Source organism: Callorhinus ursinus, unplaced genomic scaffold, assembly GCF_003265705.2.
Source record: "Callorhinus ursinus isolate GAN/ISIS: 27379988/994484 unplaced genomic scaffold, GSC_fseal_2.0 scaffold7, whole genome shotgun sequence".
Lineage (NCBI taxonomy): Eukaryota > Metazoa > Chordata > Mammalia > Carnivora > Otariidae > Callorhinus > Callorhinus ursinus.
In genome coordinates this window covers 32005806-32028495 of record NW_027397069.1, presented here as the reverse complement: position 1 = coordinate 32028495, position 22690 = coordinate 32005806, and the positions used below count along the sequence as shown (strand labels likewise).

Genomic DNA, 22690 nt, shown 5'->3' with positions numbered 1-22690 from the left:
CTCTATGAAGAAGCAAATTCTAAAAATCAGAGATGATACATATTGTGCCTCTACTTTTGAAGAACATTTCCACTCTGCAGTTTAAAGTAGTTTATTACTTTAAGCAATGTTACATTAAAGCAATGCGATACTATCAATTTGAAATTCAGGGTAGGATTTTCTGTGTTTTGGCTTCTCAGTAACTTCATGATGAAGTTATCTAAAGGTTATGGTGCATTTCATATTATAAGCTGAAATCACTAAATATAAGCAATTAAAACAAATTAATAGTGAGTCATCAATGGAAGGAGATTTTATATATATGTGTGTATATATAAATATCTATGTACATATATATATACACACACACTCCTATATATTGCTTTTCCAGTATATTCACTTCTTTATAGATGAATTTTCTTAAATGCTAACAATTGCTACATATTTAAATATCATGTTATTATTGGCTGAAATGATTCCATTTTATAGAGAGAAATTCTGACGAATTTTCCTCCCAAGATCAAAGTCTGCTTGTCAAGGGCTTTGAAGAGTCTGCGATTTTACCCTACTGGCTAGCTGATGAGTTAGACTGTCATAAATTTACGTATATTGGTAGAAGACATGAGACTCCTGGGTCAGAGGAGAAAGGTAATTCATTACTTATACCAACAGCAAGAGGCAGAGTATCACTTTTTTTTTTTTTTTTGGCTTGTTCTTCAAGCCCCAGTTCCAACAGGGTGACCCAAAGAGGATGACCAAGCTTTTAACATTAGCATTTCCCTCAGCTTGACTAAAATTTAGACAGGATTCTTCTTGCTTCTAGGGTTCTGACCTCATTTTTCCTTAGAGCATTTATTTTAGAAAACATGTAATTGCACATTATTTCTCTGTCTTTTCTAGATGGAAATCTTTTTAAATGCCTCCTACTTGTGTTACAACCCAGGAATTTCTTCTCAAGGACCTGGAAACTATTTCTTTGAAATATAAGCATCAAGAAAGATATTGAGAGCCTAAGTTCAGTTGGCCCCTTGCTTCAAGTTGTAAAACTACCTCTTGTCATGAAATAGAAAATGCACCTCACTTTTGGGTAAGGCCAATTAGCAAACACAGATTGCCTATGATCCCCTGCGCCTGCCAGAGCCCTTAAAAATCCTCCTGCCTTTGTTTTGAGTGAGGTTGAGCTCAGCCTCAATTCTGGCCTCTCTTCCCTGTTGCAATAGCCTTGAATAAAGTCTTCCTAGCTTTTAAATTTGTCTAATGCATTTTTTGCCTTGACAAGGGTCAGTTGGAACTTGAACATGCAGTGAATTGTATTTCCAGAAAGGAAATAAATTTTCAACGATCAATAAACCTACATGGCTGTTACTACAGAAGGAGACATCTTCATGCTTTTAAGCATGCCTGCCTTTCACTTTGGAAAGAGGAACTCTTTCTATCTTAGCCTTTCCGTTATAGTCACATCCTTTTGGGCAGTTGGTGCCTTGCCTGAAAGTTGTGCAAAAATGTGAGAGACCCATGGAGAATAGTCTTTCAACATGAACCTGAAAATAAATGACCCCTTGTTCATTCATTCATTCACTCATTCATCTGAATGTCTATTATGTGTCAGGAATTGTTCTTAGTACCACACAGTGCCAAGAACACAGAGGTAAACAAGGCAAACAAAGTCCCTGCCCTCGCCGAGTTCGTATATATCAGTTAACAAGTATTTAACTAAGATAAGTACATTATTCACAGTAAGCAAGTCCTCCACACATATTATAGTATTATAATTTAATAAAGGATAAAGTAATTAGAATATCAAATTGCTCTCACACATATATTCGACGTAGGGATGCTATTTTACACACACTAGTAAATAGATATCCATATAGAGGACGAGGTTCTGACTCAGGGATTGCCAAAATCAAAGGGCATAAATTTCGGATGTTGATCTTTCTTTAGGCAGCTCAAAGTAAGAGATAGGAATCAGAAAGGATGAATAAGTCTTAAATATTTGGGGGACAATTCTCAAAGGATATGGATATATCTTATGGGCTTTTTATAGAAATACATACAATCATTCACATCTCAATAATAATTACATCAAGATCAACTTTAAACATCAGTGAAGTTTTTAAGGATATATCCATCAGAAAGGGCCAGATCATGCATGAATCTAATGAATTTAGATTTTATTCTAAAAGCAAAGGGAAATCACTGAAGTGTTCATCAGTGAGGGATATGGTCACCATGATATTTATTTTGGTTGTGTTGTAGCAAATGGATTGGAGTCAGTTTAGGTGACAGTAGAGAGATGATTAGGAGGGAATTGCATTTATCTGAAAAGGAGAAGATGAGAGCTTGCACTAGTAGGTTAAAGAGTAAATACAGAAAAGTAGAAATATTTGAGATTTGTTCTGACTCTGGAGGTTTGTTGTTAGAACATGCTAAAGGATTGGATTTTGGTATGTGAATAAAGAGGACAATTCATGGATAGATGAATTGATTCAAAACTTTGAGAACTATATTTTGAAGATATCATTTTTGAGGAGACTATCAGACATCTAAGTGGAGCATTTAAAAAGGCTGTTTAATATACACGTCAAAAGTTCAAGTCAGTTTTGGAGCTACACGTCTAAATTTTGGACATACCAACAATGACATGGCATTTAAAGGCATAGAATCAAATACGGTCAATTAAGAAAATAGTATTAAGAGAGAAGGTAACAGAGACCAGAATCTAGCCCTGAGTGGCTTCAGTTTCAATTACAAGAAAAGAGAACAAAAGAGACAGAGAAAAACATGGCCAGATAGGTGGAAGGAAAACCAGAAATTTTAGTATCTGAAAACTCAGAGTGGAGAGTGTTTCTAAGGGGATGGGGTAAAGCTTGCATATTTCTGACCAAGTACAAACTTCTGTTGGATTTGGAAAGAGGGAGGTTTTTGTTCACTTTCAAAATAGGTTCTGGAGTATTACATTACAAGTTGTGATACAATCTGATAACTACTTAATCAAATATATATCCTAAAAAATCAATGATCTGTGACTTGTTTTTTTAACTGTTTGAAATTATTTGACTTTATGAACATGTTTCAGTCCTAGAGTGTAACATATGTAAAATGCCACAGATTTATGAACCCTGGATGCCTTACAATGTGATTTGCATAGTTTTTGCAGCTGTGATGATAAGTGGACCAGAATAATTTCAAAATTAGAATGATACATTCAATTTCTTCCTTATGTTTACCAAAAATATCTTACAGATGCAGTAAAGCAAGATTAACAGTGTAAAAATATTTTTCTGTGCTTTGTTCAGTAACAATATTAAACCTGCACTAAAAAAATAATGATTTAATTGAAATATTTTTGTATGTCTCAACGTTAGTAATTGCATGATTACTTCTGATAAGAAATTCAAAATATCTTCTTGAGGTTTTATGTTACCAAATTGTACTTTCTCAAAATGCACAATTACTTACATATTTTAAACTATAGGTCTTGCACATATTATTCCCCTTAAGACTTTTGCTGTAAAATATTTATTATAATTTCCCCTTATAGAGGAGCCTGGGTGGCTCAGTCGGTTAAGCACCCAATTCTTTTTTTTTTTTAAGATTTTTTTATTTATTTGAGAGAGAGAGAATGAGAGAGAGAGAGCACGAGAGGGAAGAGGGTCAGAAGGAGAAGCAGACTCCCTGCTGAGCAGTGAGCCCGATGTGGGACTCGATCCCAGGACTCCAGGATCACGACCCGAGCCAAAGACAGTCGCTTAACCAACTGAGCCACCCAGGCGTACCAGCTTCCAACTCTTGATCTCGTCTCAGGTCATGATCTCAGGGTCCGGGGATCCAGCCCGGCATCGGGCTCTGTGCTCAGGGCAGAGCCTCCTTGTCCTTCTCCCTCTGCCCCTCCCCCCATTCACACTCACTCACTCTCTAAAAATAAATAAATGAATATTTAAAAAAATAAAAGCAAAATTTAATTTTACTCACACACTTTACCTCAAAATATTTATTTTATTATTTCTATATCAATACAAGACACTTAATTTGTTCTCCTGAAAAAGAAATTATTACTCTTCTCTACACTTGTTAATATCACCCAATTAAAATATTGCTAAATTTATTCTAAGCACTAAACTTTTCCAAATTAAGAACATCATATTTTAATTAAAAATTATGACAACATAAAAAATTATGACAACATAAAGCCAGTTCTTAATGTCGCTTTATTGTTTGCATTTTTGCCATTAATTACATAATTTGAAAAGCATTAGCTTGTAAAATATGAGGTTTCCTTTTGTCTATGTAAAGTATTTTTAAATGAATAATAATACATTTAAATTTCTTTTGACTTAATCATTATGTAAAATAAATTGCTATAATATTACTAATTATTATGGAAGTTTCAAAATATATTTAAATTACCAGTGGCTTCAATATGTATATTTTCTGCTAGACATGGATTTATTTTTAATCTTTTTTTCTAAACTGTTTTTAAAAATCACCACCAAGGATATAGTAGCACCTAACAAATACTTATAACTAATGATTGGGCTAATTTAATTCCAGTGTTATCAAACAGTTTTACTTCAGAAGCCATGAAACCCTAAATAATAGTTCATTTAGGGATTTTTGTTCTGTGCAAAGACTTGAAAGAAAAATAACATACATAATTGGGAATGGAGAAATAGATAAGTAAAATTATATACATTTTATATACATTACACATTTTCCCCAGTGATATTAAATATATATGCATGTACATATGTATGTATATGTGTGATATATGTATGTGTATAGATATATAGTCTTTGTGAGAATTTACCCAATATTATATACGCATATAATATAAAATATATACAAATGCTTTCTATTTAATTATGATATAAAATACTAATAGATTAATACATATATAATTTTTAAATGTTGATCATAGGCAGAACAAAATGGACTATGTTGCATAGGGTTATTTTTCATTCAATCTTTTTTTTTTAATTTTTTTATTGTTATGTTAATCACCATATATTACATAATTTGTTTTGGTGTAGTGTTCCATGATTCATTGTTTGTTCATAACACCCAGTGCTCCATGCAGAACGTGCCCTCCTCAATACCCATCACCAGGCTAACCCATCCCCCCTCCCTCCTCCCCTCCAGAAACCTCACTTATGAAATCATGTAGGCTTAAGATATATTTTTATTTTTGCTTGATCTGCAAAAGTACTGGCATATTGTATTCCATTCTTTCCTTAATGAGACTGTGATTGTCAGTCTTGGCTGCCCATTGAAATCACCTGGGAACCTTTGAAAAAATATTAATGTCTGAATTAGAGAGATTCTTGTCTGACTGGGCTGAGATGATGCCTAACCACAGAGACATTTCAAAGTTCTCTAGGGTGAGAACTTTTAACTGATTCCTTGACTGAATCCTCAGTCAAGACTGAGAATGACTGCCATAGTATAAAATGACATTAGTACTAGAACCATTAGGCAGAAGGTCTCCAACCAATAATCTGCCTACTTTACAAGTTGCTAACATCTTACGTTCATGTTGTGTGGTGTGTAGGGGGTGCAGGTAATACAGAATCAAGGTTGTCATTGAAGTTTAGTAGTCAGCCAACATCCAATTTTACTACTATACAGTTTTCATTTCTTGGATTCATTCATCATCCATCCATTTTTCCAATAATTATGGTGTAACTTCTACCAGTTCATTTCCTCACAGAGTGCACAGTGGGTTGGGTGGGGAGAGGTGTAACTCAATGAAGTCTACAAATAGGTCCTACTTTAGTACCTGTCCATAGGATGAAAGGAATGCTTCTTCTCCAAAGTGAAAAAGCGATGACTGAGCTAAAGCCTGGGGAAATATTAGGATTTACTTTGGGGTTAAGGAATTCTAGGCAGAAGGAACATTGGTATGAAGGTGCTGGTGGTAGGAAGAAGCAGAGAACGTCTGAAGAACTGCAAGAGGACCCGTGTAGCAAGAAAACTGGAGAGTTAAGAGACAGGCAGTGTGGTGTACAATAAGCCTGAGGAGTTAAAGTACCACACAGTGTTGGGCTTTATGTACCAACAAGAATTCTTTTTTTTTTTTTAATCCTAAGAGCAATGTGAAACTACTGAAATATTTTAAACAGAGACATGATGCAACTGCATTTATTTTTGAAAAAATTCTCTGTGAGATATGGTGTGGAGAAATGAGCATGGATGGGTCCATGCCAATGGTGTATGTGACAGATGATAGTGTCTTATACTGATGTGGTAACAGTTAATACAAGAAAAAGTGAAAGACTCAGGAAATATTTTTGAATGAAGATGTATTGATTGGATCCCTTTGCCAATATATCCCTTCTTCCTCCATCCCATCAATGCATTCTGTCTGTTCAAACAAAAGCATCCTGGCTATGTGATTTGGAAATGTTACTTAGCCTCTTGTGTCTCAGTTTCCTGATTTGTACAACGAATTTACTGATGGTACCCAGCCCACAGGGTTGCTTCAAGGAATGAATGGAATAATACATGCAAAGCACTTTAGAAAAGTGTATGGCACATATTTAGCCTTATGTAAGTATTCAATATGATGAAAATTATGGTAGCTATGTATCAAGACCCTAAGTCTTCTCATCAAATTTCAGTCTTAATATCACAGTAGGGATATGGGAGAGACTTGTGAAGAAACCAGCTAAAGATTTAAATACACTCCACTATTCTACATTGTCTCTGTTTCTGAGGGCTCTATTTATGTTTGCTTCCTTGTAGGCAGTTTAAAATACTGATTGAAAACCTTTCACAAAAAAATGCCCTCTCTAAATATTTTGCTAAATGAATATGTTTCCTCTTATTAAAATCATTGGGATGATTTCATGTAATACTTAGCCATTGTTTAAAGTAGGAATGTTGTATACATCCAAAGAAAAATAAGCAATCACAATAGATTTTGAAGTGCTATTCTTCTAAATGCCAGCTTCCCTTGTAGAGATGCATTCTTGGCTTTTTAGGCAAAAATCACAATTGAGGTAATAGAGAAAAGTGTTATAGAGGCTGTGGGTTGTAACGGGGTGATTAGAGAAGATATCACAGAAGATGGGGCAAGTGAACTGTGTTTTAAAGGTTGGCTATAATTTTCACAAACACAGATGCAAGACATTGTAAGAGGAGGGAATCACTTGGGTGTAACACAGAAGTAAAAAGCAGGCTCTGAATGGCAACTTTAATCAGTTATTACACCAACCATAAAAATGTGCCCACCTATAATTGACGATTTCCTGTCTGCATCCACCGAGTCCACACTTCTTATCAACCTCTCTCAGTGATCGTGCATGGTGAAGGTGCTAACGCAGGCCCATTCCTGCAGCACACGGGGCTCTCTGTACTGAAGATTTGCCTTAGGATTCCCTCTGGGGCTGGCCAAACTGTTTTTGGAACTGGGTTACAGTCTGAGGCTCTTTCTACCTAATCCCAATATTCCTTCCTCCCCTTTTGCCTTCACATAAGTGAGGTCAAGCATGATGGTCTGAAATCTGTTTCACCCTCTGGATCTTTCAAGGCTGTTTTCTCCAATAAACCTCTTGAACAGCTAATCCCATGCATTATTGACATCTGCCGCTTAGTGAACCCAAACTAATACTGTTGTTAAAAGAAAAAGGTTGTAGATAAAGTTGGAAAAAAAAAATGTGGGGCGGGGGGCAAGCAGGATATAGAAGGCAGTTTAAAAAGTATTGATTTTATGTGAGACTCTGAGAAAGGTTTTTATGCAAGAGAGTGGCATTATTAGAATTGTATTCTAATTAGATTAATCTAACCCCAGTCTTCAGATCACTGTAGTGTGATGCACACTACAAATGTGCATGCACAAATATGCACAAAAACAAATGATAATGGCATTAAAAACCCTTTTCCACTGTCTAGATCAATGTAAGGAAGATGTCAATGTGTAAATATGGCCATTGGTATAACCAGAGAGATTGACGTACATCATGGAGGAAGTACTGAAAGAACCAGATCTAGATTTTATTATTCAATATGGCAGACAAATCAAGATCCATCAATTCAGCAAATAAGAATATTTGTTGAAATTTTTCACAACAGAAATTGAGAATTTAAAATATCCTACCAGACTACTGGCAAAGATATCATAAATTCAGTTGGTGTGATGTTAATATCTGAGCAATTTTCCTACTCAGAGATTGCTCTCTACTGCATTACAGCTAGGGTCTACTGAAACACACACAATAAATACACTTTATTGTGTATGACAATACCAGCATCTTGAGATTTCAAGCTCAGTTTCCTTAATGACATAGAAATACTTGAAAATAAATGTTCCTGGATGATACCCTTTAGCTGCTCTCCTTTAATGAACAATAAGATGATTAAAAAATAAATGAGACTCAGTGTAATTTTCAGGACAACCAGTTTCTCTCAGGGTCGTAGTAACTGTTCTCAAAGATACAGAATTACACACAGGATGTTAGTAATGGACATAAAAAACAAATTACATAAAATGCCAATACATTTTTTCCCTCATTTCTTTATAACTTGACAAGGGACAGGGACATATCCAGGTTTAATATACAGGCTTAACCTAACACATAACCTGCCTGGTTGTGCATTAACAGCTACCACATATTTAAAATTCAAAAAATTTTGGCAAATGAATGAACACACAAATTTGGTGTCCTATGAAAATTTCCACTGTTGTCTATTTTCTGAATGTTAATATCTTGCCTTCCCAAATGGATTGTAAACTCTGTAATAACAGGGTCTGTTTTATACATGTACTCCCCAGAGCACCTAATAAAACACTGCCAGTGTGTACCAACAGCCTCTCATACTTGCAGTCTTGTATTCTTCACAGTGCCCCCTGAAAAATCATGCTAACACAAAGACGGTCAGGCACTTTCTTGCTAATACACTTGTTTTATAGACTCTGTCGTTGCATAGTGAGTCTCTATAACCTGGCCTCATTCCACCTGTCCAGGCTTAATTTCATTGTACTTCCAATCCCTTATCATTTGATGTATTATCATTACCCATATGTTCCCTGAACTTTAACATTCTGTACCTCAGCTCGTCTGATGAAATTCTGTTCCATTCAGATCTAATGCAAAGAGGAAGCTTTCTGTAAGATTTCCCATGCTTTTAGTAAGATTCTGTCCCTCCTTTACCCATGACTCTGCTAAACTTTATTTATTTGAATCCTCATTCTGGGATACAATATGTATACTAAATATTTTATAAGTATATAATATTCAGATTACTTATGAAGTACCATTATATGCATTTCCTATTTTGATTATATTCTACTACCACATATTTAAAATATGATGGATACCAATTAATAAAGATATTGCTTTAACATAAATATAATACTTTTCTGTATTTGTATTGATTTGAAAAGTGGCTTAAAAGAACAACACTGTGGAAGTAGTTAATTTCCTGAATCATTTCATACAATTCTTTCATTGAGATTATCTTGTCTCACTTTTGTGTACAGCCTATTGATTATACCTTATTGATTATATTTCAATAACTGCTAAATTAAATAAAGTTGGGGAAATGACTCTGCTTTCATGCTAAATGAAAATGAAGAAGGTAGGTAGGGGAAAGATCATACATTTTGAAGATTTTGAGTGATTCTCACTTTGTTAATCTTTAAATGAGGGATATGAGCTCTTTGGATTGTTCTAAGCAATAATTTACATTATGTTTTAAATCTCATAATATAAATGGCAAACATTTCAGAGCTGAGTTATTATTTTTGTATTTTGTACCTATGCTTTAAATGTTGAGGTCTACTGTCAAAGTGATATTCCTGGTAGAGAATATCAATTTTCAGGGGATTCTAGGTATAATATGAAACTATAAAAAAAAAAAAGAAAAAAACAAGGTGAAGTATTTCACCAGTGCTAGTCTAGATATATTTGTATCTAAGTCAAGCCTCATTTGGAAGTTAATTTCATAGTATACAATGAAATTAAAGGGAAGCGTTTTGGGACCATGGCTACTTGAACAAAATTCTCTTCTCTTTACTTCCAACTCCAAAGTTTTGCTTCTGGGAGGTAAATAGGTGATGAGATGTTCAGGCTACTGGGTAGAAGTAAGGCTGTAAGATTGTTGGGCTTCCACGATGTGAGCTGGGTAAGTTTTTGGGAGACATACTAGAGTCCACTGGTAAGAATCACCAAAAAGCAAATCCAGCAAAAAGTTGGCATCATAGAAATTGATCCCTAAAGGGAAGGCTGACATTTATTTCAAAAGACTTTTTGGATTTCCTTTCCTTTGGCTTCCCAAGAAGCCAAAATAGTGTAGAACAGATGGCTTCAATCTTCTGAGGTTGGGACAGTACAGAGAATCTGCAGAATAGGGACCTCTGCCTGTCCAAAAACCATAACAGAGAACTGATGGTTTCAGGGCTTCTTCACCACAGACCCCATGAGGTCTGAGTCCATGAAGCTTTTCTCACCATCTGTGAGAATTCCATCAATTAGGGCACTCCAGTCACCCAAACCGGAGACACAAGGAGCTTATAAAAAGTGGTTCTTAGATTAATCAAGGAAAATTTAATACACACACACACACACACACATATAAATATATTTAGAAGATATATAAAATATATTAAAATTATAATTATATATTGAAATATATATGTATTTGCATGGACTCTATCTAGAACAGTTGTGATAAAATTTGCTTGTGTTGGGGCCCAGCATCCATAATTTAAAAGCTGCCAAGGTAATTTGAATGTGTAGCCAGCATTGAGAATTGCTGCCACAAGGAAAAAAAGACACCAACTCTGGCCCAACTGCCAGACAGGATAAGTAGGATAATCTATAAACCTACTCATCTAAATAGAATTGCAGAGGAACTGCCAGATTGTTTTAAAAGAAAGGAAACTGCTAAGGGAATTTATTTGCAACACAAAAGAAAATTAATGGTGATTTTAAAAAGTTTTAAAAAATATATTTTAAATATTTATATATTTATATATTTTAAAATATATTATTTTCTATTAAACCATTATGGAAATATATTTGGACAGAATGATATTGAGGTCCAAATGAGTGGCCTTGAAAAATAAAGAGGAAGGAATAGCTTTAGGCATAGAACAAAAATATAAATAGATGGGGACCCGAAACAAAATAGACTAGAAAAAAAAATCCAGGAGGATAAATATGTGAAGAATAGTAGTTCCTGGAAATAAAAGGGGGCATATAGATGTTATAATTTTGCATATGCTAGAAGAAAAATTTCCAGAACTGAAGAAAAATCTTGACGCATAGATTGAAACATCCTTGAGTTCCAGGTAGGATTAATGAGAAAACAAAAACAACTCACACTTGGACATATCTTTCTAAAATTCCAGAGCTTCTAAATATTTTATTTTGTTGCAGTTGGGGAGGAATTAGAGGAGTAATAGAGTATTTTTTTTTAGAAAAATTGTCTTGCTCAAAAACATTCGGTCTAAAATATAGGAATCAGGGGCACCTGGGTGGCTCAGTCGTTAAATGGCTGCCTTCAGCTCAGGTCATGATCCCAGCGTCCTGAAATCGAGCCCTACATCGGGCTCCCTGCTCAGTGGGAAGCCTGCTTCTCCCTCCCCTACTCCCCCTGCTTGTGTTCCCTCTCTCGCTGTGTCTCTCTCAAATGAATAAATAAATAAATAAATAAATAAATAAATAAATAAATAAAGGGAATCAAATACTTCTTATTAAAAGAGCATTTAATAATAAATTGAAACCTCCAGGGACGCCTGGGTGGCTCAGTCAGTTAAGTGCCAGCCTTCTGTTCAGATCATGATCTCAGGGTTCTGGGATGAGTCCTGCATTGGGCTCCCTGCTCATCAGGGAGCCAGCTTCTCCCTCTGCCTGCTGCTTGCCCTGCTTTTCTTTCTTTCTCTCTCTGACAAATAAATAAAATCTTAAAAAAAAAAAAAAGAAACCTCCAATTGACAAGAGTAGAGAATGAAATAAATAGTGTCCTCTAAATCCATGGAAACACAGGGCACCTGGGTGGCTCAGTCATTAAGCATCTGCCTTGGGCTCAGGTCATGATTCCAGGGTCCTGGGATCGAGCCCCACATCGGGCTCTCTGCTCGGCGGGAAGCCTGCTTCTCCCTCTCCCACTCCCCCTGCTTGTGTTCTTGCTCTTGCTATCTCTCTCTCTGTCAAATAAATAAATAAAATCTTTAAAGAAAAAAATTTAAAAAAATAAATAAATCTATGGAAATACAGTAATGATAAGAGGGAATGTATTAAGATAAGAAGTAGAAGAAAGAGGCTGAGAGGGGGAGGTGGGAGAGCAGGAGGAGAGGAGGAAGGAGAAGAAGGAGAAAGAAGGTCAGTATGTTAGCCTTGATACTAACCATGAAAGAAGTCGTTTTTTGAAATAAAAAAGAGATTTCAGATTAGGCTAACAAAAGTCAGTTATATGATATTTCCAATAAGCACATATATAAAGTGATGAAAATGGAAAACAAATTGGTTAGCAAAATAAAGAGCAGGCAAAGGTGAACAAAAATACAGAATTTGCATTAACATTAATGTCACACAAGGATAGATAGGGACATATGATATGGCTAAATTTATATACAATTTATACAGAATTGATTTCAAAGTTCCCACAAGAAAAACCCTTTTGCACCAAAAGACATAGCTAAATTTATAATGTAAAAATCTATCAGAAATGACAGAAGTGATAAAAATACGATTATCATGTGAAATTTAAATAAGCATCTCTTAGCCTTAGAAAGATATAGTAAAAAACATAACAATGTCTGAAGAATTGAACAAACTTGGCTTAATTGATAAGTATAAAACTGTGCATTATTTAAATGGAAAATACACAACTCTTGGAGATAAAAAGTAAAATTTAATATATTTTCAATTTTTAAAAAGCAAAACAGGGGCGCCTGGGTGGCTCAGTCATTAAGTGTCTGCCTTCAGCTCAGGTCATTCACCCAAGGTCCTGGGATCAAGACCCACATCGGGCTTCCTGCTCAGCGGGGAGCCTGCTTCTCCGTCTCCCACTCCCCCTACTTGTGTTCCCTCTCTTGCTGTCTCTCTCTGTTAAATACATTAATTAATTAATTAATTAATTAATTAAATAAAAAGCAAAACAAACAGATTCCACTAAGGAAATACCATTAATAAAAATAAAATAGTTGAAATTAATGAAAGAAAAAACAAACCAATGAATCGATATGCTCCAACGCTTTATCTTTGAACAGATTGCTCAAATATTTTGATATTTGTATGCCTGATTTTAAAAATTGGGGTAGTAAAAATGACCTAGATTAGGCATGAGAAAGACATCATCACAGATGCATGTGAGATTGAAAGAATAAGAGAATACAATCATAGACCAACTGAGTGTTCTGGACTGAATTGTGTCCCCCTAAAATCCATCCATCGCATTCCTAACCCCCAATGGGATGGTATTTGGAGATGAAGACTTTGGGAGGTGATTAGAGTAAGAAAGCGCCATGAGGGTGAAGCACCTATGATGAGACTGGTGACTCTAAAGAAGGAAGGAGAGAACATCTATCGCTAAGCCATGGGGGGGGCGGGCGGGGACACAACAAGAAGGCAGTCATCTGTAAGCCAGGAGGATGGCTGTCACCAGAACCTGCCCATGAAGGCAGGCAAATCTCAGACTCCCAGCCTCTAAAACTGTGAGAAATACATTTCTGTTTTTCAAACCTCCAAGACAGTGGTATTTTGTTTTGGTAGCCTGAGCTGACTGAGATAGTATAGTGAAATTAAATACTTAAAATTTGAATGATATACTTAAAGAAAGAGGCAGTTCTTTATGTACTGACACTTGTCCACAGTAAGTGAGAAAAGAAAAGCTGTAATCATACACAGTTTGATAGCTTTTAATGTAAAAGGTACAATTACATACATTCAAAATAGAATGAAGGCATCACAAGGCATTTCCCCCCTCGAAAACCCCAGAACCTTAGGCATTTTGCTTCAGCTGTCCCACCACCAAGTTTACCTTGTTCTCTCAGGGTATTTTATGCTGGGGCTTCAGGACTCTTCCCTGCCTTGGACTTTGAATAGAAATTCCTTGTTGAAAAGTAATCAACAGATAACATTTACCTTGGATCTGGAGGATCTCCATCCTTTTCTTCATTAGGACCCTGAACCACTTATGCAAATTGATCCACACCCTTCCCAGGAACAAGCTATCACCAAGTGATGCAATAGTAACAATGTTAGTTTATATTAGTTTTTTGAAAAATCAGCCCTACGCTATTGCCATTTTGGTTATATGCTGTAAGTTGACAACTGACAACAGAAAATGTTGTTTATCTGCTATATAGCATTCATATGAAAGGGACAATGAAATTATTGTAAGGTTTTTTTCTCACTTTCAGAAAAGAAACAGGAAATAGATATAGGCATGAAGATATCTAGTTTTAGTTAATTATTGCTACATTTAGTAATGACTAAGTTTTTAAGAGGTAATTTTAAGAAATGAAACCAAATATGTTATCCATTATTTTGTTTCAGGCTTAACTTAGACTTATTTGCTTGAGGCAAAAACTATTCTAACTAATGCAAAATCCAGATTCTTTTTTCTTTAACGTGTAGATAATTTTGTGCACTAGCAGGATAGTGAGGAAAAACATATTATACGTGATTTACACACAAAGTTTACACATTTACAAATTAAAACTGTTTCAGCAACCTATCTTACATGCTTTCAAGAAATATCAATCTACACTAATATAATTACTATCATCAATCTTTATATTAAAGATATAATTTATATTAAAGTTAATTTCACAGAATTTAATAGGTTAATTTACATACTAACGATTTCAATGGGAGATTCTATTTATAAAATATCTTTTACATGTTCTTTTCTTTTGTTCGCTCCATATTAAATCTTACTCAAATCTGACATCATAGGTTGTAAGTAGCCTTCCGACTCCATTTAGTACCTGCATATCTATGTTCTCCAACTGACTTTTTTTAATTTTATTTTGTTATGTTAATCACCATACATCATTAGTTTTTTTGTTATTATTTTTTATTATAATGTTATGTTAATCACCATACATTACATCATTAGTTTTTGATGTAGTGTTCCATGATTCATTGTTTGCGTATAACACCTAGTGCTCCATGCAGTACATGCCCTCTTTAATACCCATCACCAGGCTAACCCATTCCCCTTCCCCTCTAGAACCCTCAGTTTGTTTCTCAGAGTCCATAGTCTCTCATGGTTCGTCTCCCCCTCCCATTTCCCCCCTTCCCCCTTCATTTTTCCCTTCCTACTTGCTTCTTCTTTTTTTTTTTAATAATACATTATTTGTTTCAGAGGTACAGGTCTGTGATTCAAGTCTTGCACAACTCACAGCACTCACCATAGCACATACCCTCCCCAATGTCTATCACCCAGCCACCCCATCCCTCCCACCCCCCACCACTCCAGCAACCCTCAGTTTGTTTCCCGAGACTAAGAATTCCTCGTATCAGTGAGATTATATGATACATGTCTTTCTCTGATTGATTTATTTCGCTCAGCATAACACCCTCCAGTTCCATCCATGTCATTGCAATTGACTTTTGATGCTTCTCTGAGATTGAGACTAATCTTCCAGTAGCACAGACTGTTCCTGCTCAAAAGCTTCAAAGATTTTCCACTATTGAGAAAAAAATTAAGGAGAAAACTTCATCATGTGACATAATAGATTGGTCAGTATCTGGCCTTCACCTTTTGAACTTGTATCTACCACTCCTTATATCCATAAGTTTTTAAATCAGTGAAATGCAGTACTTGGTGTTTCATTTCTGTTCCATGTGCCTTTTCATGGCAATTCCTATATTATATCCTATACTGAAAATATCTTCCCCTATGGTAACATATCAAAATTCTACCCATCATTTAGATCTCTACTTAAGTCTTCAGAGATAATTTTTTTTCTTACCAAGCAAAAAAGAACACAACCTGGTTTGATAATTGTTTAAAATAAAGCTTGTATTTTTCTAGATTGTATTAAGGTAATGACAAGTCTGTGTCTCCTAAGAAATTGCAGTCTTTGTGAAAGTAGGTTTTGTTTTGCTTTGTTTTGTGTTGTTTTGGATGAATTATTACATCTCACAAAGCCCCTGCAGGCATGATTTAGGCTTAGTGGACACTCAATAAATGGGTGTTCACCAGAGGCATGAGTAGATGAACCATGGAGGAAAAAGAAAAGATGAATAAATGAATTAATTAGGTGAACTAAAGCCCAGAATAACAAATTAATCTTCAGTGATTTGAAATGCAGCATATGATGTTACAGATTCCCTAAAGATATGGAAAGGGTTGTGCAGTAGTTTGAAAGAAAATTAGAAGATAAAGCTTTAAGACATTTTCCTCTATGAGAAAATTATACTGATTCTTGATCATATTTAATTGTTAAGATATAGCACAATGTTGAATTAATATTATTTAATAGATGTTCACACAGTAAATTCCCAAATTATTAAGTAAAATCACTACAAATAAGAAATTAGGCTCTTGGGTGCCTGGGTGGCTCAGTTGGTTAAGCGACTGCCTTCGGCTCAGGTCATGATCCTGGAGTCCCGGGATCGAGTCCCGCATCTGGCTCCCTGCTCAGCGGGGAGTCTCCTTCTCCCTCTGACCCTCTTCCCTCTTGTGCTCTCTCTCTCATTCTCTCTCTCAAATAAATAAATAAATAAATAAAATCTTAAAAAAAAAAAAAAGAAAGAAATTAGGCTCTTAAATACAGAGAAGAAACTCATGGTTGCCAGAGGGGAGATGGATGGGGGATGGGCAAAATAGATAGAGTGGATTTAGAGGTACAAACCCAGTTATAAAATAAAAAAGTCATGGAGATAAAAAGTACAGCATAGAGAATATAGTCAATAATATTGTAATAACATATGTTGACATTTGGTCACTACACTTATTGTGGTAAGCATTGAGTAATGTATAGAATTGTCAAATCAGTATGTTTTACACCTAAAAGTAATATGGCATTGTATGTCAATTATACCTCAATAAAAACAAAATTCAATGTTTTATTTAAAACATTATACTTACTGTGAATAGTAAAGTGAAACAGTTTTATTTTTTAGAACTGAAAAATGTTTTTCTCCATGATTTCATATAGAGTAATATAACTTTAATTATCAGGATAAAGGAGTAATTAATTTCCACATTGTAAACTAAAAATTAATCAGGATATCAACTTTTGTAAGTCAACATATTTTGATTTATACTTGAATCATAGGATTTTTTTCTGGGTCATTTTTATAGAAGATTTTAAAAGCAAAGAATTACATTATCTTCATTTTTTAAAAAACTTTCTATCAGAAAAGCAGATGAAAAGAAAACTGCACCAGTATCTTGACTAAAACAAGTGTCTAAAGGTTTAAAGGAGATACTTTATCAAGTATAAGGTCAAGACTAACATATCAAGTGATTTCCAGACACAAACACACTTCAATGCCAAAAAGCATTTTCTATCCATCTCCATTTTAGAGATTAATTTTTCCCACAATTGAGCATAGTTTGTTTCTATTACATATTGACCTCCAAGTGGTATAAAAACCTAGTAATTATTAACAACTTCATTAGTTAAAATTCTGTTTATACTTTTGTTAATTTTTAAGTATTTCTTGATTGAACTGAGATATTCCTGAGTTCCTTCTAGGTTATTGACTAAAAGAAAAAAATATTTGCTTGAACTTCAGGCACATATATAAACTGAACAGGTATGGTTCTCATCTGAACAGAGAACTAACTTTTTAAAAAGTTTTATTAATAATTTTTTGTAACAATGATAGTGTCTTACATTCATTTTACAGAGTTCTTTTTTATTCAATATTTTTTCAACATTTTACTTTCTTTAATCATGTCTTTTAACCTGTTTTTATAGTAGACTACCAGTTTTGAAAAAAATAATTGCAAATATATTTACATCTAAAAGTTAGATTGTCAAATGCACTTTATGTTGCAAATGTTTTGTGTGTGTGCGTTTTGTTTGGTTTCAAACATGAGCTAGCAATGTTTTAGATACTTGTGAGCAGTTAAATAAAAATGAATATGACATAGCCTTATTCTAAAAGCTAAGAGACTAAATGTGGAAAAATGCACAATTAAATAATCATGGTCTACAGTAATGGGTGCTATAATACACCCACTATGTACCTGGAGCCCATGAGAGAGGATAATAGCATTGCAAAGAGTAGTAAAGGAAGACTTTACCTAGGAAATGACATTAGACCCATCTGTTGAGGGATGAATAACAATTCCTTAGTCATTGGGGCGTCTGGTGGCTCAGTGGGGAGCCTACTTCTCTCTGCCTGGCTCATGATCGCTCTCACTCTCTCTCTCTCTCTCTCTCTCAAATAAATATAAAATCTTTAAAAAAATAAATTTGTAAAAAAGAAAAAGAATACCTTAGTCAAGGAAGAGAGGAAGGATCAGTCTGGGTGGAGGCAACAACTTGTGCAAAGTAGCTTTGCACAAAGTAAAACAGCTTTTTTTTGTAATTCTTTTTTTAAATATTTTATTTATTTATTCATGAGAGACAGAGGGAGAGAGAGAGAGAGAGAAGCAGAGAGAGAAGCAGGCTCCCAAGGAGCAGGGAGCCCGATGCGGAACTCAATCCCAGGACCCTGGGACCATGACCTGAGCCGAAGGCAGACACTTAACCATCTGAGCCACCCAGGCGCCCAAAGTAAAACAGCTTTTTGAGTTTCCACCTTGGGTTTTAATTTAGTGAGTGTGATAAATCTCAGAGTGTGGTAGCAGAGGGAAGTAGAGTTTAAGGCAGCTTGAGGCAAAGGCTGCATATTGGTGAGCGGTGAATGTCATGTTAAGGAGCTTGTTCTTTCTACACAAGTGAATAAACAATCAGATTTATATTTTGGGAAGTTAACTTTGGAATTAGGAAGAAGTAATTGAAAGGCCGACTAAGGTATTTCTCCTATACGACAGAACAACATATGAGATCCTAGTCATCTTATTTATCCTAGACTAAGTTTGTTACCATTTTTTTAAAGATTTTATTTATTTATTTGACAGAGAGAGACACAGTGAGAGAGGGAACACAAGCAGGGGAGTGGGAGAGGGAGAAGCAGGCTTCCTGCAGAGCAGGGAGCCCAATGTCGGACTTGATCCCAGGACCCTGGGACCATGGCCTGAGCCGAAGGCAGACGCTTAATGACTGAGCCACCGAGGCGCCCTAAGTTTGTTATTTATATATTATAAGTATGTATGGCATAAGTAAATATACAACAAATATATAATCTTCAGGGCGTTTTTTTCGGAAGGTGTGATTGGCTTATCTCACTGCTGGAATATCTGCTCATCAAGATAATGCTAATCAGCTGCACTAGGTGCTTTCTGGCTCTAACCAACCTGTTCCTCTCTGCCCCATAAGTCTGCACATCAAAATTCCTCCAATTAATCAACACTCTCTGCACATTAATCTGACTCTACTACCTCTTCTATACCTTGAAGACTCCTGTCTTGCATGTTTGGTTTCTAGGTTGTTCTCTCTGTCTCAGCTATTATTTGACATTGTGTGCTTTAAGCAACTTTCTAAGATAAGAGACAACACAATCAAAAAAGTCAGGCTCCTTATCTTCTATATCTTATGACAACATTTTTAATCCATTGTCTTCAAAATTGTCTTAAACAATGAGAAGCAACTGCCTCAATTTACATTTAATGCACCACTCATGTTTACTTTCCAGCATAAATCTTTTAGGGGGATGAAGACAGGTGGCTATGCCTTCTACAAATTTCTAGATGTGAGAGCCAAGGTTAGAGATCCTTCCTATAAACTTTTCCACTAACAGCCCTAGTCTATCATCTCATGCTTGCTTACATTGTAGCAATTGACCTTTGTTATTACAGATTCATGTTAGCTGCTTCTAATCAAAATAGTTGTAAAAGTCTAAAATGAGAACCAGATATACTTTCTTTGCCCAGAGGGGCCACTAGTGAAGGAATTTGGGTGCATAACATTAGATCTCAGGGCTTCCTAAATGTTAAATTGAAGGATTATAGGTGATAAAATTATTTTGAGTGGATTCTGTTTAACAATGCTCCCCCTGCTCGTGTTCCTTCTCTCCCTGTGTCTCTCTCTGTCAAATAAATAAATAAAATCTTTAAAAAAAAAAAAAAGAAGCAGAGAAAAGTGTGTTGACTTATTTACTATTCCCTGTCCTGCTATACCTACACAGCTGTATTCAATTAAATGGAAACAAATGAAAATAAACATAAAATAAGCAATTGTAGAAGTTGAAAATAACTGCTCACAAGTCCCTGAAATGTCCTTTCATGTTGAATCCTTTTTTTTTCCCCTTATTCTGGCTGCATACACATCATTCCATATGATCTCACTGATATGAGGAATTTGAGAAACAAGACAGAGGATCATAGGGGCAGAAAGGGGAAAATGAAACAAGACGAAACCAGAGAGGGAGACAAATCATAAGAGACTCTTAATCTCAGGAAACAAACTGAGGGTGGATGGAGTGGTGGGGGTTGGGGGGATGGGGTGGTTGGGTGATGGACACTGGGGAGAATATGTGCTATGGTGAGCGCTGTGAATTGTGTAAGACTGATGAATCACAGACCTGTACCCATGAAACAAATAATACATTAGATGTTAATAAAAATAATAATAATAATAAAAAAGAAAGTCTTAGGGATTTGCCCATTGCCTGAGAGTAACTGATTGACATGGAAGTGTTTTCTAAGCTAGAACCTGAGCAAAGTATTAAAAAAAATATATCTCTTAAAACATGGAGTTGGCTGCAAAAAGTTTTGAGTATCCTTATGCCAGTAAGTCAATTGCTTCAACTCTTTGAGCTTATTTTCCAATCTATAAAATAGTGATAATAATAGTATTTACCTCAAGGAGCTATTGTGAGATTTAAATGGGAAAATGTACTTAAAGTGCTTGGGAGAGATTTTAGCACTTAGATTTTTTTTTTTTAAGTTACTTTTAGTTTAATGTGATTTAATGTACTGCAGGTCAAAAATAAGGTCAAGGTCAAAACTTTGTCTCAGAAGGAATAACGAAATGGTCTGGATTCACATGAGTCCAGTTGCTTTTTGCACCATTTTTTCTTATAATTTCCCCCTTTTCCTTCTTAATTATAAATTATAATTTATAATATAAAGTGTATAATATTGACATTTTACACTTAGTATCTCTAATGTTTGGCAATTATTATTATTGAGGTTCAGCATCAAGTTACTGCTTGAGGATGTTGAATAATCAATATGTTTTTGTTCATACTGATTTATGAAATATGCGACTATTTATATTTGTCATGGTTGAAAGGAAAAATACACCTCAATATTTATTTTGATTGTGTTATCTATAGTTAACGTGGTCTTAATGAAGTATAAACATTTTATAATGGAGGTAAAACAAAATGATAGGCTGTATCTTAGAAAAAAATAATGGGACTATTGTTTATTTTCTTATTTTTTTAAAAAATTTTATTTATTTATTTGACAGAGAGATAGAGAGAGAGCACAAGTAGGCAGAGCGGCAGGCAGAGGGAGAGGGAGAAGCAGGCTCTCCGCTGAGCAGGGAGCCCTATATGGGGCTCAATCCCAGGACCCTGGGATCATGACCTGAGCCTAAGGCAGCTGCTTAACCGACTGAGCCACCCAGGTGCACCAAGGGATTATTGTTTAAATAAAAGATAAAAACCCTAAAGAAAAAAAAAATTATAGATCAAAGTATTTGTCTTTTTATTAACAAATAGTGTGAGAATTTATACATTCAACATGAAATAATGTGCTAGGAACAGTTTAAAATTGTTTTATTCTTAAAAAAATCCAGAAGTTTTAATTCCTCATTAGCTCTAGGTTAGAATATGTCAGCAACTAGAGTACAATGTTTTTCTCATTTTTTTTTTACTTTAGCCTTTATTGAGAGACCTATTAATTAATATCTGAATTATCCTTATGTAAAGTAACTATTGGGGAAGTAGCTGCTACAAAGAAGAGTGGTTTGTTAGCTTTTAAACCCTCTAATCAGAAGCTCAGATTCAGGTGTGGACTATTATATGACCATCATCTATTTTAATCTTATAATGATTTATTTAAATATATTTCAGACCTTTTCTGTCCTTTAGCGAAATGAGTAGCCTTTAAGGTATGTGGACTAAGGAGGAATATTTTATAAGCACCTCTGCCCCCATATCAACAGGTTATATGATTATAGAATAAGGTTATAAGATTATAATTAAATAGGTTGTTCAGTCAGCCGTTCAAAGTCAAGGACTTTTTCAACTATAGCCAAATATAAGGATTCTATTGCCTAATTTAAACCATAATTTTAGCTGTATTTCACTACAAAATACTGTCTTTTATTTAGCCTAAAATCGAGTAGTGAGTCTAGCTTTGCTTGTTTCTGCTTTATTTGCAAATAAGTATATGTGCATCAGAATTTGATTTGATGCTTTATTTTTCATTGACACAGACGGTAAGGCTGTGTGGAAAATAATTACATTCCACAACTACCTACAGCTACTGAAGGCTATGACTACCTACCAAAGAAACTCTGATACTTGTATTTCAAAGTTAATTATTTATATAAAATATATTTATATTATATATATTACATACATTTATATATGTTTATATTATATATATTAGATGCATAAATATATATATAATTAATTTGTATTCTCTCAGAGGCACTCATCATTTTGTGCCATTAGCAAGC

General features: G+C 34.9%; 1 protein-coding gene across 1 annotated transcript in view; it reads right to left on the bottom strand.

The window, feature by feature from the left end:
* KLHL1 (kelch like family member 1) overlaps positions 1 to 22690 on the bottom strand; it is a 378887-nt gene that overhangs the window by 50014 nt on the left and 306183 nt on the right. The window lies entirely within an intron of this gene.